We start from the raw sequence: 25,572 nt of genomic DNA, 5'->3' as shown, positions 1-25,572 counted from the left end.
GGAAATCCAAAGCAATGTGGGTGTGTACACTCTGGAGCCAAAACCACACATGCCTGGTAAGCCTCTACCAGGGCATCCCATATTAAAGGCAAACCCCACTCTTTGACTACATTCCACATCATCTTCATACCTGTGTTTTGAAGGCAGCAGTGCAACTAAGCCACCAATTTGGTGGGAGGCACCCACTCTAATTACTGCACCCTAGCCAAAGCATCTGCTTCATCATTCCCTGGGCTAGTCATGGGGGGCATGGTCCATAACATGCCCCAATTATCTGTTCTTGGTGACTTAGCTCCCAAGGCTCTTGACACAGAACTTGTCCCCAATACACAGCACAACTATCAGTACATATCACTATGGGGAATGCTTCATTTGCTATCACCATTTAGTTCAGCTCACTGGCTTCCTTGTCTTATACCTATATCAAACAAAACAGTGCTTGTTTCTGACTTCAGAGCCACTGCCAGCCACATGGGCAATTGTCCACTACTAGAATCATTAGTGTAACAAACACTGAAGAGTATAATGCCTTAATTCTGAGGTATGGGCTTGTTTCTGATTCACCTACATAGGTAATAGGCCCTAGCACCTCTCTTTTTTTTGGCTCATGCCAGCTCCTAATACACTTGGGCTCTCTTGGCACTGGCTGGCTCCTGGCACATTTGGGTTCTGTGGTGCCTACCATCTTCCAGTATACAGGGCTCTGCTGGCTCCTGCTGGCCTCCAGTACATCTAAGTTAGAAGTTTGTGCAAGATCCATAACATGTAGCACATGGGGTGTCTTGCCCTTCTCAGCCAGCAGCACCTTTACATCTCACAGGCATAACAACAAATTGGCCAGGGGCTCTCTTGGCCTCTGTCCAAATTATTTTCCCAAATCTACCATCTCCAACTCTACTATTGGAATGAGGTGAACTTGACTATTGTGCCAGCCCTGCTGGCAGCTGCCCATCAGAGCCATCAGCTGCACTGTTTGATTTTTCTCCTTGACCACTGGCTGGGCTTGCAGGCATTAACCTTCCTCCTCCTACTGGGACTCCATCAGCATGAGGGGGGAGGCTGATGGGTATTTTCAAGGTAGGCAGATCCTCTTCCGGCAACCATACTCTGGTTCTCAAGGCTTCTTCCTTATCTTGTGACTTCTTATTCTTGGCAGTCTCTGGTAAAGCTGTAAGACACATTTACCCCATGGCCCCAGCAGCTGTGAATGCAGCTCCTCAGGCTGTTACTCTGTCTCACTGGCACCACCACTGCTATCTTTGTCCTTGGCCATGGGCTGGCACCTGGGCACCACTGCTCAGTTCACAGTCTGCTCCAGCAGGTCCACATTTACTGCAGGGTAATCAGAAGTCTTCTCTATGCTCACAAGGGACCTATTCACCATATCCCAACTCTACACAGGAATTTGTGCTAATAGGACCTTGGCAACTGAGTGCTACAAGGTGCTCATTAGCCACAGGTCCCTCCTGTCCACCAGGGTTAAAGCATCTCTCACCTGTGGAACATCCTGCCAACTATGCCAATTATCATGCAGGGGCTCAGACCCAGGAAACAGATTTAGCAGGTAGAAGATGTAAGACATGGTGGGAATATTGGTCATCCTTTATTCAGAGGCATCCATAGCCATTAGCCAGCTTCGGCTTCAGCCCCTATCCAGTTCCATTTTAGCCCCTCCTCACAACCATTTCCATAGGCCCTTTTTATATGCACTTCAAAGAAAGTAGTCACACTGCCAACAGGTTACATAAGGGGTTGAGGGTACATGTGTTGCTCCCTGCGACAAGGGTACATGGGAGACACGCAAGACCAGCCTGTCGTCTTCAAGGGGCTGAGCGACAGGGTAAGGGTTGCAGCCCAGTCCCCACCCCAAGATTGGGAAGAAACCACACTGAGCCAGGAGTTATGTCTGCCATGAAGGTGCAGCAAATCTCAACTATATTGTGTCAGGGACAAGGTTATATAGTGATAGAAGGAGGGAGTAAGGAGATAAAGTATCAAGAAACCAATAGGGGGCAGTTAGGTTACTAACACTAGAGGCCTAGGCAGATTTCAGGTTAAACAGGTGGGGCTAAGGTCAAAAGCCCACGTGTGCTGGCTAAAAGCCTGTGTTCACCAATCCAGCTAGGTCACTTATAGGGAAATGCTCTGGAAGAACCCATGAGGCCACCTCAGCCAACACCCAATAATGGCCGCAGTCCCAAAGGAGGTAAAAAGTTCCAACATACATGCTCACAAGTTCATGTTTATGACCTTGAGCCTATACCCTAAATCTGTTTCCTGGGTCAGAGTCCCTGCACAACAGCAGGGCAAAGCTAAAAACACGACTGTCTGCTTTGCAGCTTCATTACCTAGCTGGTGAACTGTCTGTGGTGATAGGACAGGAAAGAGGTGTGGTCCGAACTGACTGAGATCAGACACTGGTGTTTTAATTTCTGTTTTACTTTTGTCTTTTTAAAGTTAATCAGACATTTCTGTACTTAAAGTACAGGTATGGGAGTGGCTTCATAGAAATATTTTATGTAATCCCCTGCACACACACACATGCGTACTTGACTAGTTTGGTGATAAGCATCAGTAATTTCCACCCATCCTCATTGACTTGAACATAATAAAGACATGAAAAATCCTCACTAGTCTCTGACAAAGAAGATCTGGTTCTGTTTGGCAACTGTGCACTAAGTCATTTATCTACCATTGACCATTTTAGGATTTCAAAATTTAACTCTGGGTCCTAATGTTATGAGCCAGGCTATCTGGGCAATGACCAAACAGACTCCATCTTGCCCTGAGACTCCACATCATGTAAGAAATGCTTTCCCCATGGAAAGCCCTGCCTCTGTACCCATCAACAGTTGCTGAGCATAGCATGTTTGGCAACACAAAATGGCAATTCTTATACAATGTAAAAGTGTTCTCTCTTTGGTTCCTATTTTTTCTTAGACAATGTCTGAGATTGATGGTGTAGATGTTAGTAACCATTCTTTAAATTGTACTCACCTAGGGATATTTTGGCCCACTCCCTTTTCTGCTTATGATTTTAGATCTCAGGACATTTGTTTATGGTTTTGGATCATAGCAACAGCCACTTATGCCTTAATATGGTTTTGGACTATAAAATAGTGTACTAAAACACTGGGAGGGAGCCAAATTGTGTACACTTGTAGCCTACCTTTTGGCCCACCAGATGGTGGATCCGGAATGCTGGCTGGTGAATAAAGTTTCCATCTCCTGGTTTAAGATTGACTCAGTGATTTATTGTAATCTCTCCTTAACACTAATGACTTTTGAGAGGCTGTATAGCTGCTATAAGTTAAAAAATATTCAACAATTCAGTAATGTTCTGTGAAGCTTACCACTTTGGTGTTTTTTTTTTCCTATGAGTAATACACTTATATGTGGAAACTTAGTTTTTAATTATTATACTATTACTAATTGATTAATTGATTATACAGCCATTGTAAAAACAAAGAGTAGAGATCCATTTTAGCCCCCAAAAGAAAAAAGAAAAAAGAAACTCTGTGTGTGTGTGTGTGTGTGTGTGTGTGTATGCAGAGATGTAGCTCAGTGGCAGAGTGCTTGCCTATCATGCAAGAGGCTCTGTGTTCAATCCCAGCAACAAGAGTGAAAACAGTGAGCGGTGAACAAAACACCTGTGTACTGAGCACAACCAGCATGTTCTTAAGGTCGTATTTTATTTCAGAATATGCTGCTGAATTTAATTGAAAAATCATTAAGTGCAAGAGAAAAGCAATTATTTATAAATAAATTGCTTGAGTTGTATTGGACTTACAGAGCTTGTGAGCTCAAAAATTAGTTGTGAGAAGCTGGATATGCAGGTTCAAATACCTGTAGTCCCAGCTACTTTGGAAGTTGAGGCAGAAGGATCAGTTGAGTTTAGGAGTTGGAGGCAAGTCTGAGCAAAACACTGAGACCCTCTTTCAAGGATATACTTTTAAAAAGACATTCATGTAAAACATTGGAGATTTGTGATTTTGCCTTGGTCCCCCATCCTCTCAGCTGGGTGACCATGGGAGCATATGTGATCAACATGGATACAGCCACTCTGAACTTGACTCTTTCCTTAAGAGCACATGCTTAACTTCATAATCCTTAGCCCACCTACCCCAGATTATTTCAACCAGTTGGTGAAAGTGTCATGGATGATTAACCCTTAAATCCCCTGGGTAAGAATCAGAAAGCTGGGGCACAGGAGGATTACATCTTTAACCTGGGTCTACTGATATTTTTCATCATTTTACATTTATTGCTAAAATGTGGATAAAATTTTCAAGAAATCCTTTGAAGGCAAAATTAAGCAACATTATCTGTTGAACAAATATGAAGGAAACACTAGGTCCAGACATGCTGCTAGGTCCATTTCACTAAAATGGTGTGTTGAAAATCGGTTTAGTCTCTCATCATTTACAGTCTAGTGGAGGAGACATCTAGATGAACTGTCAAATGATATTATCAATTGGGTAATACTCTTATATGGGTATTACCCAATTAGAATCCCATTATTCATTGAATGCATATTATTTCACAGGAGCAATCGGAAAAAGGATTTGACAAAATACAGCACACCTTCATGTTCAAAATGCTAGAAAACCCAGGGATAGTAGGAACACACTTCAACATTGTAAAAGCTATATATGCTGAACCCAAGACCAGCATCATTCTAAATGGAGAAAAATTGAAAGTATTCCTGCTAAAAACTGGAACAAGAATGTTCTCTTTTACCACTTCTATTCAACATCATCTTTGAAACTCTAGCCAGAGCAATTAACAAAAGAGATAAATTAAATGGATAGAAATAGAAAAAAAAAAAGAACTCAAACTATCACTATTTGCTGATAACATGATTCTATATTTAGAAGATCCAAAAAATTCCAACAGACAACTTCTAGAACTAATAAATGAATTCAGCCAAGTAGCAGGATATCAAATCAACACTCATAAATCAAATGCATTCTTATATGTCAACAATGAGTTCACTGAAGGAGGAATTAGAAAAACTACTCCATTCACAATAGCCTCAAAAAATAAAATACCTGGAAATCAATCTAACAAAAGAGGTGAAAGACCTCTACAATGAAAACTACAAAACACTAAAGAAAGAAATTGAAGAAAACCTCAGAAGATGGAAAGATCTCCCATGCTCCTGTATAGGCAGAATTAATATTGTCAAAATGGCCATACTACCAAAAAGTGTTATACAGATTTAATGCAATTCCTATGAAAATCCCAATGACATTCTTCATAGAAATAGAAAAAGCAATCATAAAATTTATTTGGAAAAATGAGAGACACAGAATAGATAAAGCAATCCTTAGCAAGAAAAGTGAAGCAGGAGGCATACAATACCAGACTTTAAACTATACTACAGAACTTTAGTACTTAAAATGGCATGGTATTAGCACCAAAATAAACTTGTAGATCAATGGTACAGAATAGAGGACACAGAGACAAACCCCGATAAATACAGTTATCACATACTAGACAAGGGTGCCAAAAACATTCACTGGAGAAAAGATAGCCTATTCAACAAATGATGCTACACCCAAGTGAAACCTTAGTCCACCACACTGTCCACCCACATGTCCCTTTTCAACTTTTATTTCCCTATTCTGTGGCCCCTCTAGATTCTTACCTCTACAGGCATCCTACCCGGCCTATATCACTGGCCTTCCACATCTCCTTCACAAGTCCTCCCACATGACTTCTCCCTCTAGCCCTGCCCTTGGTCTCCTCTGTCCCTCCTTGGCTGTTTGCCCCTCCTTCCCCACCACAAGCAGCTCTTCTCAGGGTGGGCACTTGGGACTGTGTGGATACGTCATGGTAGAGTCCAGGAATGCCCTGTGCCTCCTGTGCATGATGAAAACCACGCAGGTGGTCAACACAGCACCCAGGTAGAGGCACAGGCACAGGAGGAGTAGCAGGAAGAGCCAGATGTTTCGGTGCCCCACACAGTTATTCACCCACCTGCAATGGTGGTCGAACTCCTAGGGGAGAGGAGGCAGGACTGAGGATCTGTCTGGACTGGCCTCCATTACCACCTAATCTTGAGGCATATGCCAATTCAGCCCTCTAGGCTGCCTGCTCTTGGCCCTACACACAGGTTCCCTTCTCAGGGAGAACCTGGCATTTCCATGGGTAGAGCACAGTTAGCCCCATAGCTCATCAGTTCACCTGTTTCTTAGTGAGGTCTTTAGAGACAAGACCTGCCTGGTATCACTTGGAGCAGGATAGAACATCTCTGGGCCTCTGTTTTCTCAGACACTGGATGAGGATGAAAAAAACACCCTTGCCCAACCAGCCATCTGCAGTTGTGAACAAGAGCAGGGTGTGCACATCATAGAAAGGCACTCAGAATCCAGGAAACCCTCCAACTGGGACACCCAGACCAAGACAGGCAAAGATCCCCAGGACATGGCAGCAGTCAGCCTAAAGAGCTGGGGATCTACTATCAAGAAGCCAGGGGAGGGGACAGTCACTGCTTTTCCTCCCCGTGACTTCACAAGGCCCAGCACAGTTGTGATGCCCTTTGCATATCAACACCTGTGCAAACAAGGCCAGCCTCCCTGGACAGGTGCAGACACACAGGTGATGACATATATAAGTGACCAACAGTGGCTTAGAGCCACTTGAAGCACTCTGGGAACATGGTCTTATACCCCCACCTGGCCCACTCATGATGTGAGGTTCCTAGTCCTGGCCAGGTGCCAGGAGATAGGTTGGTGAATAGACAGGGAGGAGTAGCAATCACCTCCACACAAATGTCACAGCTTTTGCAGTGGAAGGTTCAGGGTAGGCAGTGAAAATAACAGGTGGGACACCACGGCATATCGTATAACCTGCCATTCACTCTTGCCATGTAGGGAGCCTCAGGGTCCTGCTCGAAGGCGCCTGGCAGGGAAAGAGGTTTGGGCAGTGGAGGAGGCCCTTGTATCAATCACTCTGCTGCTCAGGGCAACCCATAGTATCACTGGGCAACAAGAAGATGGGGAGGAGGTGGGCAGGGGAATCCTGGTCCCTGTTGAGCAAACTGACCACTCAGATGAATGGGCAGTCAGAGAGAAGGACTTTTCAGCCACAAGAGATCTACATGGAGCTCCCCCCTTTGGAATGTGATCAGTGCTTGGAGTCATGTGTGAAATGGGAAGGAGGAAGAGTGAAGTGTGTGGTTTTGGAAGAGCCTGTTGGCCTCTTGTGCCAGTCTGCCCAGGCCTCTCTTCTAAGGCAACTGGGAAACCTCCAGTATTCTGTTTTTTCACAATACAGTGGCTTGGGAAATGAAGTGCCAGGGCCCAAGTAATGATGACAGGGTAAGAAGGGACCCTGAGGCCAAGGGGGGCTCAGCCCTTTAGAAATGACCCCTGGAGGCACCAGCCCTTGGGGTGCCACCTCCCTCTCTCACAGGTCTGAGCTTTACCTCTGTGTAAGACGCCTGGGTCTGAAGCATTTATAGAAATGAGGCTGTACATAGTGATGAGGCAGAGAATCCCCGTGGCCATGGGAAAGACCCACTCTCCATCTTGGGCCAGTGCTTGGCATCTGAAATCAGGGCCAGACTCAGTTCTAGTCTGGGGCAACCCGGAGCCCCCATGAGGCCTGGCTCACCTGAGATCAGACTCACACACCTTAAGGGCAGATCTGAATATCCAGGCTAGAGACAGACCCCATTCCCTTCACTAAATGTCACCAGGATTACCAGACTCCCATATCTGTGCTTCTCACTAAATATCCTCCTTCCCCTCCTGGCCTCCCTCCACTTCCCTGCCTCTGCACTCTCACTGTCTATTTCCCATCTGTCTCTTGGTGAGAAACCCGGCAGCTGGCATGGAGACTCATGGAAAGGTGAAGAACAGGCTTAGAGAGACCAGAGCTGCCATAGTCAAACAAGCCCAAAGGCTCGAGAAATGCCAGGATCTGGCTGGGTTTGCGGGTGGGGACCAGAAAGCATTTGAGATAGTCATGCTTTGCTGCCTGCTCTCAAACAAATGAGAGCCAACCACTCCTTCTCCTGGCTTGGCACCCAGAGTACCATGACTACAAGTGTGACATCAGAGAGGTTCCGGAATGGGGGCTCTGGCTGCTTCCAGTGCCCTCTGAGAGTAACCCTCCCCTGCCCTCACATTCACACTTGTAGACTGGGACATCCTGCTCTTACAATGGTGGCTTTGTTGGAGGTGGTGAGAATGGGATGTGGTTTGTCCCTCAAAGGTTCATAGGCTGGAGGCTTGGTCCTGGGTGTGGCAGTGTTGAGCTGGTAGCACCTGCAAGAGGTGGGGCCTAGAGGGAAGTAATTGTGCCACTGGGAATGAGACCCTTGGAAGGGAGTAATGAAATTCTCATGGGCCCCCATTAGTTCCTGTGAGAGAGGCTTGTTCTAAAAAGAACAAAACTCATCCTCCCCAGTTTCTGGCCATGAAGTCTCAACCCCTTGGATGTCCTCCCACCATGACGCCATTCACCATTTTGTGAGCACTCTCACCAAAGGTTAGTCACAGGGACTGCCAAATGTTGGACTTCAGCTAAATAAACCTCATCTCTTAATAAAGTACCCATTCTTGGGTAATTTGTTAGAGCCAGAGAAAGCGGGCTAATACAGAGACCATATAATATGGTTCCTGGGGAGATGGCATGGGGAGAAGTTTGGTGATGGTTATCCACTCTCAGGCCCAGTGCTAATTGAACCAGGCAGTGCAGTGCTGGTTGCTCATCCTATCTCTATTTCTTTCTCTTTCTGTTAAGAGAGAGAAAGAAATAGTATTACTGGGTAACAAGAAGGTGGGGAGGAGGTGGGCAATCTACACAACTAAATAATCTCCCAGTTTCCCTCATTAACAGGGCAGGCTTTATGACACAATTCTGTCTCAAAATAAAAAAATAAAATATGTTGGGGTTGTGACTCAATGGTTAAGCAACCCTGGGATCAATCCCTGATGATGATGACGATGATGATGATGATGATGATGATGATAACTTGAACATGATTATGGCATACAACATATCTTGAAACATATTCACTGAAGAATAGCTGAGTCAAACTATTGAACATATACACTCTTTCATTACTTATTTGTGATGAGAACCCTTAAAGTCGACTCTCTGAGTCATTTTCAAGTGTATATAACATTACCAACTGTAGTCACTCTGTTGTATGTTGTTAACTGTAGTCATTATATTGGATAGTAGACCCTGTCAACTCAACCCTCCCATCTAAGTGTAATTTGGTCTCCTGTGACCAGCACCTTACCAGTCCACAGCTCAACCACCCCTGGGCCCCTGGCAGTCATTATTCTGCTATTTCTTTCTTTTATCTGATTTTTTAAATAAATTACTGCAGAATACATTACAATTATATTACACATATAGAGCACAATTTTTATACCTCTGGTTGTATAGAAAGTATGTTCACACCAATTCGTGTCTTCATACATGTACTTTGTATAATGATGTCCATCATATTCCCCCATCATTGCTAACCCCCTGCCTGCTCTCTTCCCATCCCACTACTCTGCCTTATCTAGAGTTTGTATATTCCTCCCATGCTCCCCCACCTCCATCCCACTATAAATCAGTCACCTTATATCAGAGAAAACATTTGGCATTTGTTTTTTGGGAATTGGCTTACTTCACTTAGTATTATTTTCTCCAACTCCATTTATTTACTCAAATGCCAAGATTTTATTCTCTTTTATTGCTGAGTAATATTCAATTGTGCATAAGCCACATTTTTTTTTGTCCATTCATCTACTGAAGGGCATCTAGATTGGTTCCACAGTTTAGCTATTGTGAATAGTGCGGCTAACCTTGATTCCAGTGGAGAGTGCAGGACAGTATCCATGTGTCAAAATCCTTAACCATAGAGTGAATTGTACTGTGTGTAAATTATTCCTCAAGTAACAACTTAAAAAAAAATTCTACCATTGCTCCCAGATTTTTACTGCATCTGAACTGAATTCCACTCTTGACTTTCTGGACCTTTTTAATCCTGACCCCCAGGGGGTCAGCTTCACTGTCCATGCCACCTTGGGCTTCAATTAGAGCCATATCCTCATCATTCCCTTAACATCCTACTTTTGGGATTCTGTGCCTTTTAGCACTGGTGTGTCACTCACAGGCCATGCCCTCCTGTCCTCTGCCTCTCTGCAATCACACCTAGGACAGGGAGTGTGGCCTCGCCACACTCTTAGCTCCTTTCACTCGGCTTCAACACTCAGGACCAACCCTGCTCACAGTGTTCCTGGGTGTCTCCGGTGTTACTGTGATTGCAGGTTGCTCATCAACAGAAGTGCACCATGTACTTACTCACCTCTCTACCCATCGCTCAAATAACCCACAGCCTAGCACACCTAGCACACAGTAGGCTCTGGAAGCAATGTACCCAGGAGGGAGAAGGACCAGCGAGCTCCAAGTGGATGAGAGGTCTGAGCTGCATCTGAAGAGGTAGGTGTGGAAGGACTAATGAGGCCAAGGGAAGTGGGGAAAGCATAGAAGGTGGCGAGTGGCAGAAGTGCAACTTCACTCTGCACAGCCAGGTATCCTGACATAAGCCCTGGGCCCCACTTTATATGTCCCTCTGGGGCACCTGGTGGTGCTCACAGCTACAGCCTGGATCAACAGCCCCAAAATGAATGGCAGCAGGATGGCTGTGGCGGGTACAGCCCCTAGGAAGCTGTGCGTGAGCTAAGAAGCCAACCCTGGGGACAGTTGCTCACTGGCCCCACCCCTTGATGAGACTCTGCCTTCCATGGCCCTTCCCTCATATGGCCCCACCCACCTACTCTACCTCCCTGCACTAGATAGTTAGTCCAGTACACCCAACGGAAACCTCACTGTACCACACTGTCTTCCTACCTCTCCCTTTCTTACCGTCATTACCAATCTCTCTGGCCACCTAGATTCTCAACTCCACAATATATCCTATCCCACCTAGCTCCCTGACTCCACTCACCTTCCACTCGTCCTGGACAAGACCTCCCAAGGGACTTTTCCCTCTAGACCCACCCACATCAGTCCAGCCCTCTGTTATCCCACCCCTTGGCTTCTTGCCCCTCCCTCTACAAACTGCTGCTGTTTCCAATGTGGGTCCTGGGGACTGCATGGACAAGTCATGGCCTTGTCCAAGGACAACGGCATATCTCTGGGGTGCACCAGGAAAATGACACATATCACCAGCAGGGCACCCAGATACAGACAAAGAGACCCAAGCAGCAGCAGGATCTGCCTGATATTACTGTGCCACATGCAGTTGTTCACCCACCTACAGTGGTGGTCAGACTCCTCTGGGGAGAGGAGGCAGACCTCGAGGTTCTATCTAGCCTGGCCTCTATCACCCTCAAATAATCAGGCCTTGCCCAACCCGACCCTCTAGGCTGCCTGTTCTTGGCCCCACATATGGGCTCCCATCTCAGGGAGAACCTGGCATTTCCACTGTTAGAGCACAGTTAGGATGCCATGGCTCATCAGATCACTGGTCATGAGTGAGGTCTTTAAAGACTAGACCTGCCTGGTGTCACCTGGAGCAGGATATACAATAACTCTGGGCCTCTGTTTTCTCAGATACAAGATAAGGACATAAGAACACCCTTCCCCAGCCAGGCTTCTGCACTTGGAAAGCTGTGCAAGGTGTACATATGAGAGAAGAGTACTCAGAACCCAGGAAACCCTCCAACTTGGACACCCAGATGAGGACAGGAAAGGATCCCCAGAACAGGGCAGCTGGCCTAAGGGTCTAGGTATCTAGTATCAACAACCTAGGCGATGGGACAGGCACTGCCTTTCCCTCTGACTCCACCTGGCTCAGCACAGATGTGATGCCCACTGCATGTCAGTTCCTGTGTAAAAGGGCCACCCTCTCAGGACAAGTGCAGACACAGAGGTGATAAGAAATGTAAGTGATCAAGAGTGGTTGGGATCCAGTTTTAAGCAATGTGGGAAGACAGTCTCATACCCACTCCTTATGCTGTGAGGATCCTGGTCCTGGCCAGGTACCCAGTGATGGATTGGTGAGGGGACAGGGAAGAGGGGTGCTCACCTCCACACAAATATTACAATATACACAGTGGAAGGTCCTGGGTGGGTGATGGAAGAAGCAATGGGGGCACCTGAGTATCTGAAATGCCCTTCGATACATCCAAGTGATGTATGCTGCCTCAGGATCCTGCTCAAAGTAGCCTGGCATGGGAAGAGGTTTGGGCAGTGGCAGGAGGCCCTTCCATCATGTGGCTGCCAGAGGCAGCCCCATAGCTTTTCTAGGGCAACAAGAAGGATTTAAAAGAGGTGGGCAGGGAAATCCTGGCCCTTGCTGAGCAAGCTGACCACTCTGATGGGTTGGCAGTCTAAGAGAAGGGGGTTTCCAGGAACAAGAGCTCTGTATGGAGCTCTCCCCTTTGGAATAGTGATCAGTTCTTGAAGTCATGTGTGAAATGGGAAGAGGTGAGTGTGGAAGGACTAATGTGGTTTGGAAGAGCCTGCTGGTCCCTTTGTCCAGACTGCCCATCCCTCCCTTCCAAAGCAACTGGAAACCCTCTAGGATTCTGTTTTTACACACCTCAGTACCTTGGGAAACAAAATGCCACAACCTAAGTAATGATGACATGGGGAGAATGGACCCTGAACCATAGGTGGGGTTAGCATTTTAGAAATTACTCCTGTGGGCATCAGCCCTTGTGATGCCACCTCCTTTTCTCAGTGGTCTGAGGCCACACCTCAATGTAAGATGCCAGTGTCAGAGAAGTTCAGAGACAGCAGGCTGCTGAAGGTGACCAGAAAGAGGAGGCCAGTAACCAGGGCAAAGTCCCACTCCCCACTCAGGGCAAGCCACCTGCACATGAAACCAGAGCCAGATTCAGTCGTAGTCTAGAGCAACCCAGAGCTCCCCATGAGGCCTGGCTTACCTGAGGTCAGATTCACAGACCTTAAGGACAGATATAAATATCCAGGCAAGAGACAGATCACAGAGACTCCACCAAATGTCACCAGCATTACCAGCCTCCCACAATTCCCTAAATGCATCAGGTACTCTAAACCTCCGTGCTTCTAACTATAGATCCTTCTCCCCACTCCTGACCCTGTCCACTTCCCTGCTTCTGCATTATCTCCTTTCTATGTCTTTGTAAGCAACTTGACAGCTTGCATGAAGACTCACAGGAAGGCAAAAAACACGCCACTGACATTCAACAGCAGCACCACGTTGAACGTGGCAGGAAGACTGGGAATGAACCGAGCATATCCAACTGGATGTTGGGTTGGGGACTTCAAGTCATTGGAGAACTCCATGGCTTGGCCTCCTTTTCCCAGCAAAATAAAGCCACCAGTGACTTCTTCTGAGTTGCCACTCAGAGTGCTGTGACAACAGCAGGAAAGGAAAAAAGTATCAAAGGAACATCACAAAGATTACAGAATGGGGAGTCTGGATGCTTCCTGTGCCCTCTGATATCAACCCTCCCCTGCCCTCACATACACACTTGTAGACTTGGACATCCTGCTCTTACAATGGTGGTTTTGTTGCAGCTTGTGAGGATGGGATGTGGTTTGTTTCACAAAGGTTCATAGGCTGGAGGCTTGGTTCTCAGTGTGGCAGTGTTGAGGGGGTAGAACCTGCAAGAGGTGGGGTCTAGTAGGAGGTAACTGTGCCACTGGGGATGAGGCCCTTGGAGGGAGTAATGGACTTCTCATGGGTCCCCATTAGTTCCTGTGAGAGGGGGTTGTTCTAAAAAGAACAAGACTCATCCTCCCCAGTTTCTGGCTATGCAGTCCTCCCACCATGTTGCCATTCACCACGTTGTGATGACCCTCATCAAAGTTCAGTTGTAGGGGCTGCCAAATGTTGGACTCTGAGCTAAATAAACCTCATCTCTTTACAGAATACCCATGCCTGGTTATTTTGTTAGAGCAATAGGAAGCTGACTAATACAGAATCTCTAGGGAGATGTCATGGAGAGGAGTCGGCTGATTCTTATCCCCCTTTTGGGCCCAGTGTTAATTGAAGCAGGCAGTGCTCATTGCTCATCCCATCTCCCCTTCTTCCTTTTTGTTCTGACAGAGTTCCAGTTTGGGGAAGGAGGTAGCAATCTACCAACTAAATATCTTAGTTTCCCTCATTTCTGGGGTGGAAAACTATCACAATTTCAGAATTTCACAATTCTGGTGAAAAGGATGTGTGCAAATGTCTATTGAGGATTTCTGGAGAAACTTTTCCATTTTCAATAAAAGGGAAGATGATGCGGTTGTCAGAGATCTGCCCCCCCACTTCCTTCTGTCTTGAGGCTAGACCTGCTGACTGGAGTGCCACTTGGGAGTGCCACCAAGAGTGCCATCCTTGAGGCAACAAGTCATGGTACCCAGACACTCCTTGGGATATTGTTGAGTCCCTGTCCTGTCCCTCAACTGCCTCCCCATGAGCTGCATACTATGAGAAAATAATTGTGTTTCTTTTATACTGACATGTGTCATTGTATTGGCCATGGAGCACCTAAAACTCTGTGTTTGGCAGATTCTTCCCACCATAAGACTCGGTGAGGGACAGAAATCATCTTCCCATCCCAACTGGAGCAGAAAATGGCCATATAATTCTGGTTTCTCTCTCACAATGAATACAGAAACCTGTGATCCAGGTGACATCAATTTCACTCTAGAACTGCTACCACCGACTGACTGAGAAGTCTGTGCTGAGATGCAGCAACTGCACAGTTGTCTAAAGCCCATATGTAGTGACCCCCTTTTTCTGGATGGGAATTGGACCCAGGGGCACTGAGCTACATCTCCATCCCTTTATATTTTGAGACACGGTCTCAAAACATTGCTGAAGCTGGCTTTCAACTTCCAATCCTCCTGCCTCAGCCTCCCAAGCCTGTGGCTTTAGAGGGATGTGCCACCACCGTGCCTGGCCAAGGAAAATTAAATTGATGAAAGATAGATCAGGGCTGGTGGCATTGAGACCAGGTAAAAGGACAGTCAATGTAGATAAAGAAGGATTGGGTCAGAAAGATGGAGACTCTTTAAAAAGGAAATAAAATGCAAATATCTCCAGAGCACTTCCCCCTCCTCCAACCTGTTGCCAAAGTTACCTGCATCCAGGGAATTGTTTATCCCAGAAAGGAGTTGTTAATGAGTACCCACTCAGTTGTTCCCTTCCTGACATATGTAAAACAGTTAGGGTGTACCAGCTGGATGGCTCCCTTCCCACCTTTTGGCCACATAGGCAGGATGGAAGTAGAGGGATTTGACAAGAAAGAAAAATCTGAAATCTATTAAAGGTGCAAGACTTCCCCACTCCCTTGAGTATCAGCTCTGGATCCCCTCCTCTCCAGAGAACTCAATCTCTCTCTCTCTCTCTCTCTCTCTCTCATGTGTGTGTGCGTGTGTGTGTGTGTGTGTGGGGTGTTCTATCCTTTAAAGAAAACTTTTTACTCTTGCCTTAGTGTTTCTTGGGTGTTAATCTTCAACACTGGGAGGAACAGGACTTGATCCTGATTTTCTGGTTCCAGATCGGCACTCTGCAGGGATTACCAACAGGATAAGCTCCTCCTCACCCCAATTCTTTCAGAGATGCACCTTTCTTTCTTTCTGGAAGACAATAATGGGCACATGTCAGCTAATTAAATGCAGTTATTGCAAGCTGCAGTTCTACCAGACTCCGGTGACAGGATTCATGACCTATGTGGCTCCTAACCACCTGTCCTGTCAGGCATGTTGGCTTCTGGCAAAGCCATTTCTCATCATTGTACCCAGGCTTGTAGCATGTCTGGTATGAGTATACAGTGTCTCTAATCCCATCTGCCTTTGGATTTTGTGGAGATGAACAAAGGGCTGGTGTAAGCAAAAATAACCAAAACGGTTTGCCACTTTAATTTAATTAAAGCACAAATTACTGGGGCGGGCACAGACTTCATGGATTAGCTATGCCTTTTATTCAGTAGCAGAGTCAGGCATCAGAGAAGCTCAATTTCTGAGTAGAAAATGGAACCTCAGTTACAGAAGGAGCGTGGGATTTTTGTATGTTACACTGACAAATGACTTATCTTTTCAACAGAATGTGTCACTTTGTGCATTCAGAAAAGAGATTGAAAAAATTTGAAATTTGTTTTTATTGGGCAAGGGGGGAAGGCCCAGAGTTGATCTTTTCCCCCAGGGGATCACTGTACTGTCACTGAGAAAGGATTCATATCTGGCTTATTCCTCTGAGGCCTATTGTTAACTCAGAGCTTCACTATTTTGTTTTTCTCCTTCCAGGACTCATCAGCAATAGGAAAGGGTGAAGGTCCAGTGTTGAGGGCTGCGCACCCTGGTGGCGGCCGTTCTGCGGCTCCCGCGTCCTCCTCCGTATCCCCGCCTTCCCTCGCGGTGGCCCGCCCTGTCTCCACCTCCCTCCGCAGCCCCAGTGGCGGTGGCCTTCTCGCCCGGTCCAGGGTGCCGCCTGCCAGCGGTCCGGGGATCCACGCTGCCCACGACGCCTCCTCCGGGCACGGGCTGAGGCGAGAGCGGGCCTGGTCCACAGGTGGCGGAGAAAGGAGCAAACCACTCTGAGGAGGCAAGATAAAGGGGCCAGGCTCCACCCGCTCAGCTGATTGGCTCCTCTGAGGTGATGCTCATTGGGCTGTTTCCCCGCCCTTTCAGACCACGGAGCTGCTCATTGGGGTACTCTTTTGGCTCCGCCCACACGACCCAGCCAATCTGCCTCAAGAGCGGGAAAATTGAAAATGACCTAAGAGTTCCCATTGAGTGTGCTCGCTGGAAGTGCCAGAGGTGGTGGTTGGGCTCTCCGGGAATTCCTGGAGAGCTCCCTTGGTTGGCGTGGGTGCTAAAAATAAAGTTTGTTCCTGCTTGACAAGTGGCTTGTGAATTGTGCCCAGCCAGACTATGGCAGTCAAGAGTGGTGTCACATATCCACCTGGTCTCTTCAAGACCCATTGTCACTGGGAAGGGATGAATGTTTTGCTTTCTTCCAAAGTTATGGGCCAGGTTATATGGGCTGTGACCAAAACAGACTCCATTTTACCCTGAGACTCCATGTCATGAAAGAAGTGTTTCTCCCATGAGAAAACTCCACCTCTGCTATCTTGAATCCTGTAGCACACCTTGCTTAGAAACACAAATATTTCTATTCTTATGCAATGTCAAATTGTTCTCCTTTGGGTACCCATTTTTCGTGGACAATCTATCCTCTCAGAGAATGCTTGTCTAGACATTAGTAACCATTTTTCACTTGTACCCAACCAGGTAGAAGGGTACAACCCTTCTACTTATGCTTTTAAATATCATGATGTTTGTTTATGATTTTGAATCATAGCTACAGCCACTTATGATTAATGTACTGGCCTAGTATATTTATAGTATAAAAAGTATACTCAAACCCCTGGAGGAGGTCAAAGGGTATAGAATTGCAGTGTGGCTTTTCACCCAGCACTGGTAGATCCAGACAGCCAGTTGATGATTGAAGATGCTTTAAGATCCATTCAGTAATTTATTGCAATCTCTCTACAACACCTCCCTCTTTCCTCCCAGGTCACATTGTCTTGGGGGCTGTCATTTTCCGTATCTTTCAGTTGGGACAAATGAGAGATTCTGGCTAGGGTCACTTCCCAGTGAAACGAAAAGTTTTCTCCCCCAGCTCCTGTCCCAATCCCATTTTGGGGTATCCTGTGGTGACTAATGGATGAAAAGGTGCTCTGAAAAAGCCCCAGTGACACACTTCAGAATGAGCCAAACTCTACTCTCCCACATTCATTCCTCCTGAGCATTCCTCTCCCCTCTCTGACCAAACTCTACCCATTGAGAGAGGGGCATTACCTGGAGTGGTTCCTCAGGAAATGGCTGGGTTCCATTTGTTTGCTTATGAAGCCTTTATAAACCTGTAAGGATTATACCTACTGTTGTTTCTGTGCTCCATTGAGTTTCTTTGACTGCACAAGGGAGGCATTTTCAATTCACCCCTTCTGCAAACGTTAAGCATCTAATAACCATTAGCTGTCCTCCTTACCCTCCAGAGATTCCTTTGGCTCACAGAGTAAAGAAATATGTACCACAAGGGTCATTTTTTCAGTGGGTTATCACCTTTGGACATTTATAGTGACAGGAGAGGTCAGTCATGCCTCTAAGTCTGAACTCTCCAGGGTCTTGGCATAAGGCAAAAACAAAGACCCTTGTTCATTCAGCCAAATGATGCCAGCAATAGATTTGGCAGAACCATGTGGTGAGAGACAGTTTTTCTGCCCATCAGAAGCTCATAGGGAGATGTTTCTAAAGAAAAAACATGACTTTTCTCTGGCCTGGGCACCTGAGTTATGTTTCCTCCAAAAGCAGGGTTGGAAACTGCTGGACACTAGTGGCTCTGGGAGCTGGATGCTCAACAAGTGCCTCATTTTCTTCTGCTGCCAGGCCTAGTAAATGACCTAATTTTCACATTTGGATAAAGGAGATGTCTCATATCCAACCTGGCCTGATTACCAACAGGAGTAATGAAAATTGGTCTCCAAAGGAAACAGAAACTATAGGACCACACCTTAAGAGACTTATTTTACCAAAGGGGAAAAAAATGGTGAAAATGTCCGGTGTATGAGGTTTTGCCTCTTAAGCTCAGAATAGTAGCCCACAGCTTTGGACAGAATTCAAATTGCCTGTTGAAAGCAAGGCAGTGATCCCTCTATTTGAGACTGTAGAGGCAGCCCTGAGGGTCTCTGAATTGCCTTGAAGACTATTTTTCCTTTGTCCTGAATAACAGTGTACATTCTTAATCAAATATCTCTATGGTTCATTCCTGTAAAATCCAAAGCTGACCACTGACTGCCTTCATTCCTTCCCCTCTCCTTCCCCTGCAGTTCAAGCAGCAGTTTCCCACCTAGGATAACTGAGTCAATCTGTGATTCACATCAAATAAAGCTCCCTATCAAATGGTCACTTGGCCACACCCTTAAGGTTCCATTTTCCACCTTGTGGAGAGGCTGTGAATTTCCATTTCCTTAAGTTCTGCTTTCTTTTTGTTTAACAATTCTGCCCTAAAGTCATTTCTCTCATGGCATTTTACTATTAGCCAATAAAAGGAGCCAGACCATTCCTTCAACACTTTGCTTAGCAATTTTCTCAACCAAATATCTAACTTTATGGCTCTCAGTTCTACCTTCCACCAAACACTAAGATACAAACATGATTTATAATATTGCCACTCTATAACAAGGATCACCTGTCCATGTTTCCAATAACATGTTCCTCATTTGCATCTGAGACCTCCTCAGAGGTCTCTATTTCCCAGATTTTCTCATGATTCCTTAAGTATTCTCTAAGACCACTCCTTCTCTGCAGTTCTCCTCTTTTCTTCTGAGCCTTCATCAGATTTGCTTTCAACAATCCCTTCAATGTCATATCAGCTTTTTTCTATTTCCTTCCTTCCTTCCTCTCCAAGTAGAGGGGTTGTCGGAGGGGTAACAAGAGGGCACCCAGGCTTGGACTCATTCCTCTTTCTCCAACTCATTCCTTGAATAAATGGTTTGTACCATCAGGGCCCAAGTCTTATTTATATGTAACCTTTGACAAAATATGTTTGTATGTATGTACACACACATCACTATGTGGAGAGATCTTACTTACATAGACCTCTTGAATGTGTGAATCTGAGTATATATTTTTTTAAGAAACGCATTGTGCACTGTGTATTTATTTTGAATTGAACTCTGTACTAATCCAATAACTTTATAATGTAGACTTTTTACATGGTTCTTTGAAGAAAGTTTTACCATTCTTTTTAAAGGCCCAACATAAGAAGTTCACACACATATTTTGAAAACATGTTATAGGTAGATTATAGATAAATAGATATATGATAGAAAGAGAACCAGTCCAAATTCATGGCCTTTCTGCCTTAACTGTTATATATAAAACAGAATGACTGCCAATTAGTTCAAAGAGCCATAATACAGTTTGCCAGCCACTCTCTTTCATTTGTGTATTTGAAAATGCTAAGCCCCTTTACTGAACAAAATGACTTTTCCTGCTTGATTTGCCTGGAAAACTCAAACTTATCAAAAAGTTTCAATTGTTTTAACTGACTGCTTCCTATGAGTTCCCTAACATACTCAAGCTTGGCCAGTGTTAGAAAGTTAGTTAGGGTGACCAGTTTCTTAGAAAATCAACCCAGGCCACAGTCATACCAGACAAAAATAACATAACATAATATAAACATTATTACTTTAATATAAAAAGATAAAATAGAGGTATATTTGAAATTACTTATTACTCTATATTATTTGCTTTTATGTTGCAAAATGTTATTATTTAAGCAAAAGAACAATAAGATAAACAATGGAAATTAGTAGTAATTCATAATAGCAATCAATGTGTGTGAGAATAATATAGTATTCTTAGGATATTTTTATTCTCTGATAGAGTAATTAATTTTAACTCTGTTTATGCAATAGGATATTTAAATGTTACTGACCATAATAATATATTTTGAAGATGAAGGCATTTAAAAAAGGGGAACACAGCAGGTGGGGATATAGCTCAGTTGGTAGAGTGCTTGCCTCACATGCACAAGGCCCTGGGTTTAATCCCTAGCACCATTAAAAAAATAAAAGAAAAGAAAAAGAGAACATAAATACAATTGGACCAGTTGAAGAGTTACCTGTGTTCATTAAAAATAACGTGCTTCTTTCTGTCCCTCATGACCCAATAATATAGTTTATATGCTTCCTGTTTTCTTTTCCGATATTATTTTTCAAAACTCCCTTCAACCTTTAGGACACCCTTCTTTCCTTTCATGTAGTGGTAAAGCTGAAGACAGCCAAATATAAAATTTGCTTTGGCTTATACCTCTGCTCTTCCCAAACCAGTTTAATGTGATGACATCAAGCTAAATATCTTCTCAGAAGTGTTTGAGCATGAAGTAGTTGGAAGAGCAGACATTTTTGCCTTCAGATGATTGAAATTTCCAACCCCCAAGCTGTGCCCATTCACCTAGTACCTACAGGTTTGTTTGGGGAGCCCAGGTGTTTGTTGTTCCTCTTGATATTTGACCAGAAACAATGATGGCCATCTTACAGATGCACATCTAAGGAGATGCACATTTCTGTAAAGTCAAAATTTTAATTCAATACTTTTGCACATTGTGAGAAAACTGAAAAATGACCAAAGCTTTCATTATGAAAACCATCAATAACACAGCAAGCAAAACATACCCTTTCCAGCAGTGTTATATACATGGTATGCAGGATTGTTAGCAGGTAAGATCTTTCCATTTTCTTTGTAAATAAGTTTATTGACAGAACAGAATTTGCCAAAATTACATACGCTGTCGGTCAAATACATGCGCGCAAGAGTGAAGATGCTACGTTTAGATAAAATAGCAACAATCTTTGGTTTTCTTCAATTTTATTAGAATTTTCATAGAAACCAAGAAGGTGGTCATTTCTTTCTCTCCCAGCCCCTTCAGTAGGCACAATAACTCTCCCCTGCCCAGGCCTGGCCCCTGGCTCTAATCACTCCACCTCCTGCTTCCTAGATAAGGGAGAAGACATGGGGCACTCAACTCCTCCTCATCCCCATGTGTGCTCCCATGCACTCTCTGTGCCCTCATTCTTTCTGCAAAACATGCTGTTTGGATAGAGGAGTGGAGGAGGCAAGCAAAGCACTTGTAGCTCAGTGGTAGAGTGCTTGCCTAGCACGTGTGAGGCACTGGGTTTGATCCTTAGCACCACATATAAATGAATAAAATAAAGTTCCATTGACAACTAAAAAAAAATGTTAAAAAAGTATTTTTTTTTAAAAAAAGCATGAAAGAGCATAATTCTCAATGTATTCTTTAAATACAGTATTTTTAATTGAAATTAATAGTAAAAATTATGAGCATTTTAAATAAAGCAGGGTCCAATTCTGCATGTACACAAAACTCTCTCCATCCTGATGACTGTAGCTCTACCTGAGTACTTACTGAGTGCTTCTAACTAGTAGATGATCTTGATTGTGCATTCATAGCTACATCTGAAACAGTTTTACCAAACAATATTTAACCTTACTATTTATCCTATATAGTATTCAGTATCCCTCCCCCCCCCCCCCCAATTCTGGTGGCAACTCACTAAGTGGATTCCATGAACAATTAATTAGTGGAGACGTGTAATTTGAAGAAAACACCAGTAGAGGGATCCACAGTTCTATCCTTAACTTGATACTTGGCAAAACAAAAGTAAATCCCCAAATTCCAGAGAAGTAGGTGATATAATCCAAAAGTATGACTAGTGGATTATAATTGGGTGATATTATATGACTATCAAACAAAAACCTATGTCATTTACTCATCCAATGTGACTCCAGATTTCTCCTTTTTAGGGAAGTGTAATGAAACATGCTTATTTAAATGTATCTCTAGCTCCTCTATGTAAATGCACTCAAATTTAGGTCTCTTATTCTAGTCTGAATACACAGTCTCATCTGCATTAGAAAATAGGACTAGTGTTCTAACTAAATAATCAGTCCAAGATTCAAAATACCCCATAAAACTGATGAGTTTAAGTTTTGAACATAACTGATAAAGTTCCTCTAAGAAGCTACAGTAAAAATTGGTCACTATGCCTTTTACTTTTGCTTTTTAAATCCCATAGTAGGATGATTCTTGGTTCTTGTCCAGGGATGGGCAAGCGAAGAAAGATTAAATTATCTGTAAATTATTTATGTTATATCAGTTTCTACATTCTATTTTCCCTATCTTTTGTGGTGATATATTCCTGACTAAAGCAATTTATTCCTGTTAAAACCAGTCCAGGAGCCAAACTACTGTCACAAATCACTCAGATTTGACTGGAAAACTTGTAATTTCAACTCCATGAATTTTTCTCAGTAAATCCATTGATACTGGGAAGTGTGAATGACTACTATTTAGTAGTAATTACTTATCCTATCTGCCTAAGAAGGGAGCAACCAAACTGAAGATCAAATTTATAAACCTAATTTTTAGTGTGGAAAAGTTCTATATCCAGTTGTTATACCATTAATTAATTCAAATTTGAAGTCTTCTAATTTGCTTGGCTCCTCCAGAGAAGATAAAATTTTACTCAATAGCTGTCTTTGGGTGTTTGATGACTGTGACTAGCCATGACAGGCTGATGTCATAGGCAAAGATGAGAGAGTTTTCACACACACACACACACACACACACACACACACACACACTCTACAACTACAGAGAATTAATTTTTGATCAATGTTAGCCCAAAGACTAAATTGCAATTTTGTGTGAATGCTGGGCAAAAGTAAAACTTGGGTCATGTTGCCATCTCTCTGTTGGCAATTTAAGACCTACTCTGTCAATTCGGTAACAAGATCCCACCTACATAAACTAGTTTATGTGTTTGGTCAGAGTTAAGTAGGAGTGCAGAATTCTGTTCATTGGTGTGAAAGAATAAAGGCAGGAAACAGCCAAATGAACAAATAGAAAAACATAAGCCCGAATATTTAGTTTAAAACAAGGATTATAGAGTGTCAATGTATTTTAAAGGAGTTATGTTAAAACCCATTTAAAATTCTTGGTACCTAGTTTGTGCAGAATTTCAAACCAATAAAAAAGCTGACATATAAAACAGGTCTCAGAAAGTTCAGACTCTTGCTTTTCTCCATCGCTCCTGAGTCAGGGCTCTTGAGACACAGTTGTCTTGCTGATGGGTCTGCTTGTTATTCTGAATGCCAATCTTGTCTTGTCAGTGTTTTTCTTGGCCCCTTAGGAAACACAGGTCTCCTTTGGCAGGTTCCTTCCCATGTGTACTGCACACCAGGCACTGTTCCAAGTGCTTTGCATCCATGGTAACTCATCAAGTCTCCCAACAAACTATGAGGGAGAAAAGATCTCCATGTTTCACAGAAGAAATGGAAACACCAAGATACCTGGTTAACCATGTCACCTTCATCAGGTTTCAGACCCCGTGACAGTTCAGAGCAGAGAAGTTCTCCCATCAGTCCCCAAGGTGCTCACTGGCCTTCCTGGCACAGCTCCTCCTGCAGTTCCCATCAGGATGGGAGGGCAGGGAAGTGGGTGGGGTGGTGTCAAGAGCCCAGATCCTTAAAGTCAAAGTCTGTCTGAAGTTTGCATTCATTTATGCTTCCCCACCACCTCATTTTGTTAGCACCTGTCCTCATTTTCTTCATAATGTATCCTTTTCTAACCCTCCACCTTAACATTTTTAAATAACTCCACTCAATAAAAGCCACCCTAAAAAATTTTCACCAGGGAGAAAGTTGGAGGACCCAGGAAGAGGACCTGGAGTGGCAGTTGCTGCTGCTGTCAGGCAGGAGGGGAGTTCAGAGAAAGAGAACAGGAAGAGGAGGAGGAGACAAAAGCATAGCATAAAGCATAGCTTATCTATCAGAGAGTGTGTCTTAAGAAAAATTTATCTTAATGAACATATATGGGTCTGTACAGTTAGAGACATGTTTCTTCCTACCCCAGAAAATTTTGCTTTATTATAAAGCAAAATTAAAACTTAAAAATCTATGTTGCATCCTTTTTTTTTTTTTTTTTTTTTTTTTTTTTGGTACTGAGGATTGAACCCAGAGGTGCTTAACCACTGAGCCACATCCCCAGCTCATTTTTATATTTTATTTAGAGATAGGGTTTCACTGAGTTGTTTAGGGCCTCACTAAATTGCTGAGGTTGTTGTTGAACTTGAGATCATCCTGCCTCTGCCTCCAGAGCCACTGGGATTATAGACATATGCCAGGCGCCTAGTGTGATTGCTTTCTTAGAGCACTGCATCATGTTTTTTCAATCCTTCCATTTTTATTGTAGATCCCACACAGGGGCATGACTCAGCACTCAGTATTATTTACTTTCAGTGCAAAGTGTAGAGTTTATTGCCTCAAAGTATAAAACATTATTTGCCCATCGAACCACAAAGAGTACTAATTTATAATTTATATCTACAACTTGTTATAAAACCACCAGCATTAATCAATACTTAAGTAATTCATTGTTGAATAGAGAACAAATCTCATCTGATCTTTTGCTCCATCCACTCCAAATATCAATCCTGAGCAGAAGCAGCCAATATATAGAATACTGTATATATTGTATGCTCAAATGCCCACTCAAGTTTATCTTCCTTTCAGGTACTACTCACTTAAGTTCCCATGTCAGAGTTTTACCTGCAAAAATACATAGGACCCCACCCCAATAACCTGTGGACTAACAGTCATACTTTCAAAATTTAAAACCCACATAATCTTACATATAATAAATCAACCATATAAATAAACACTCCCAGAGTAAGTCAGGAGATTGTTGAAAGTATGTTGGGCTTTTTGTGGAAGAGAAGACAAACAGCGTATAGATGAGAGCTGCAGACAGCCAGAATGACCCAGAATGCTCCTCCTGAGGCCTACACATGGACTCACACCAGGGAAGTGGGAGGGAAGGGAGGACCCTTTGCCCATCTGGAAACATTTTCTAGAGGAAACTGGATCCCCAGGGAAAGCCTTAAAGGATATAAACAGAGTAAGTAGTAGGTTTTGTGGTTCAGAACAAGGTGTTTCTGGTGGAAGAAATAGAGTATAGCTGGGCATGGTGGCACATTTCTATAATTC

General features: G+C 44.0%; 1 pseudogene; it reads right to left on the bottom strand.

Annotated features, from left to right (window-relative positions):
- Positions 1 to 11,160: 11,160 nt before the first annotated feature.
- Positions 11,161 to 13,287, bottom strand: LOC139703687 (palmitoyltransferase ZDHHC19-like; annotated as a pseudogene).
- Between the last annotated feature and the right edge of the window lie 12,285 nt (positions 13,288 to 25,572).

Source organism: Marmota flaviventris (assembly GCF_047511675.1).
Source record: "Marmota flaviventris isolate mMarFla1 chromosome 8 unlocalized genomic scaffold, mMarFla1.hap1 SUPER_8_unloc_1, whole genome shotgun sequence".
In the NCBI taxonomy this organism is placed as follows: Eukaryota; Metazoa; Chordata; class Mammalia; order Rodentia; family Sciuridae; genus Marmota; species Marmota flaviventris.
The sequence above is the reverse complement of the archived record's forward strand: the minus strand, read 5'-3'. Positions and strand labels throughout refer to the sequence as shown.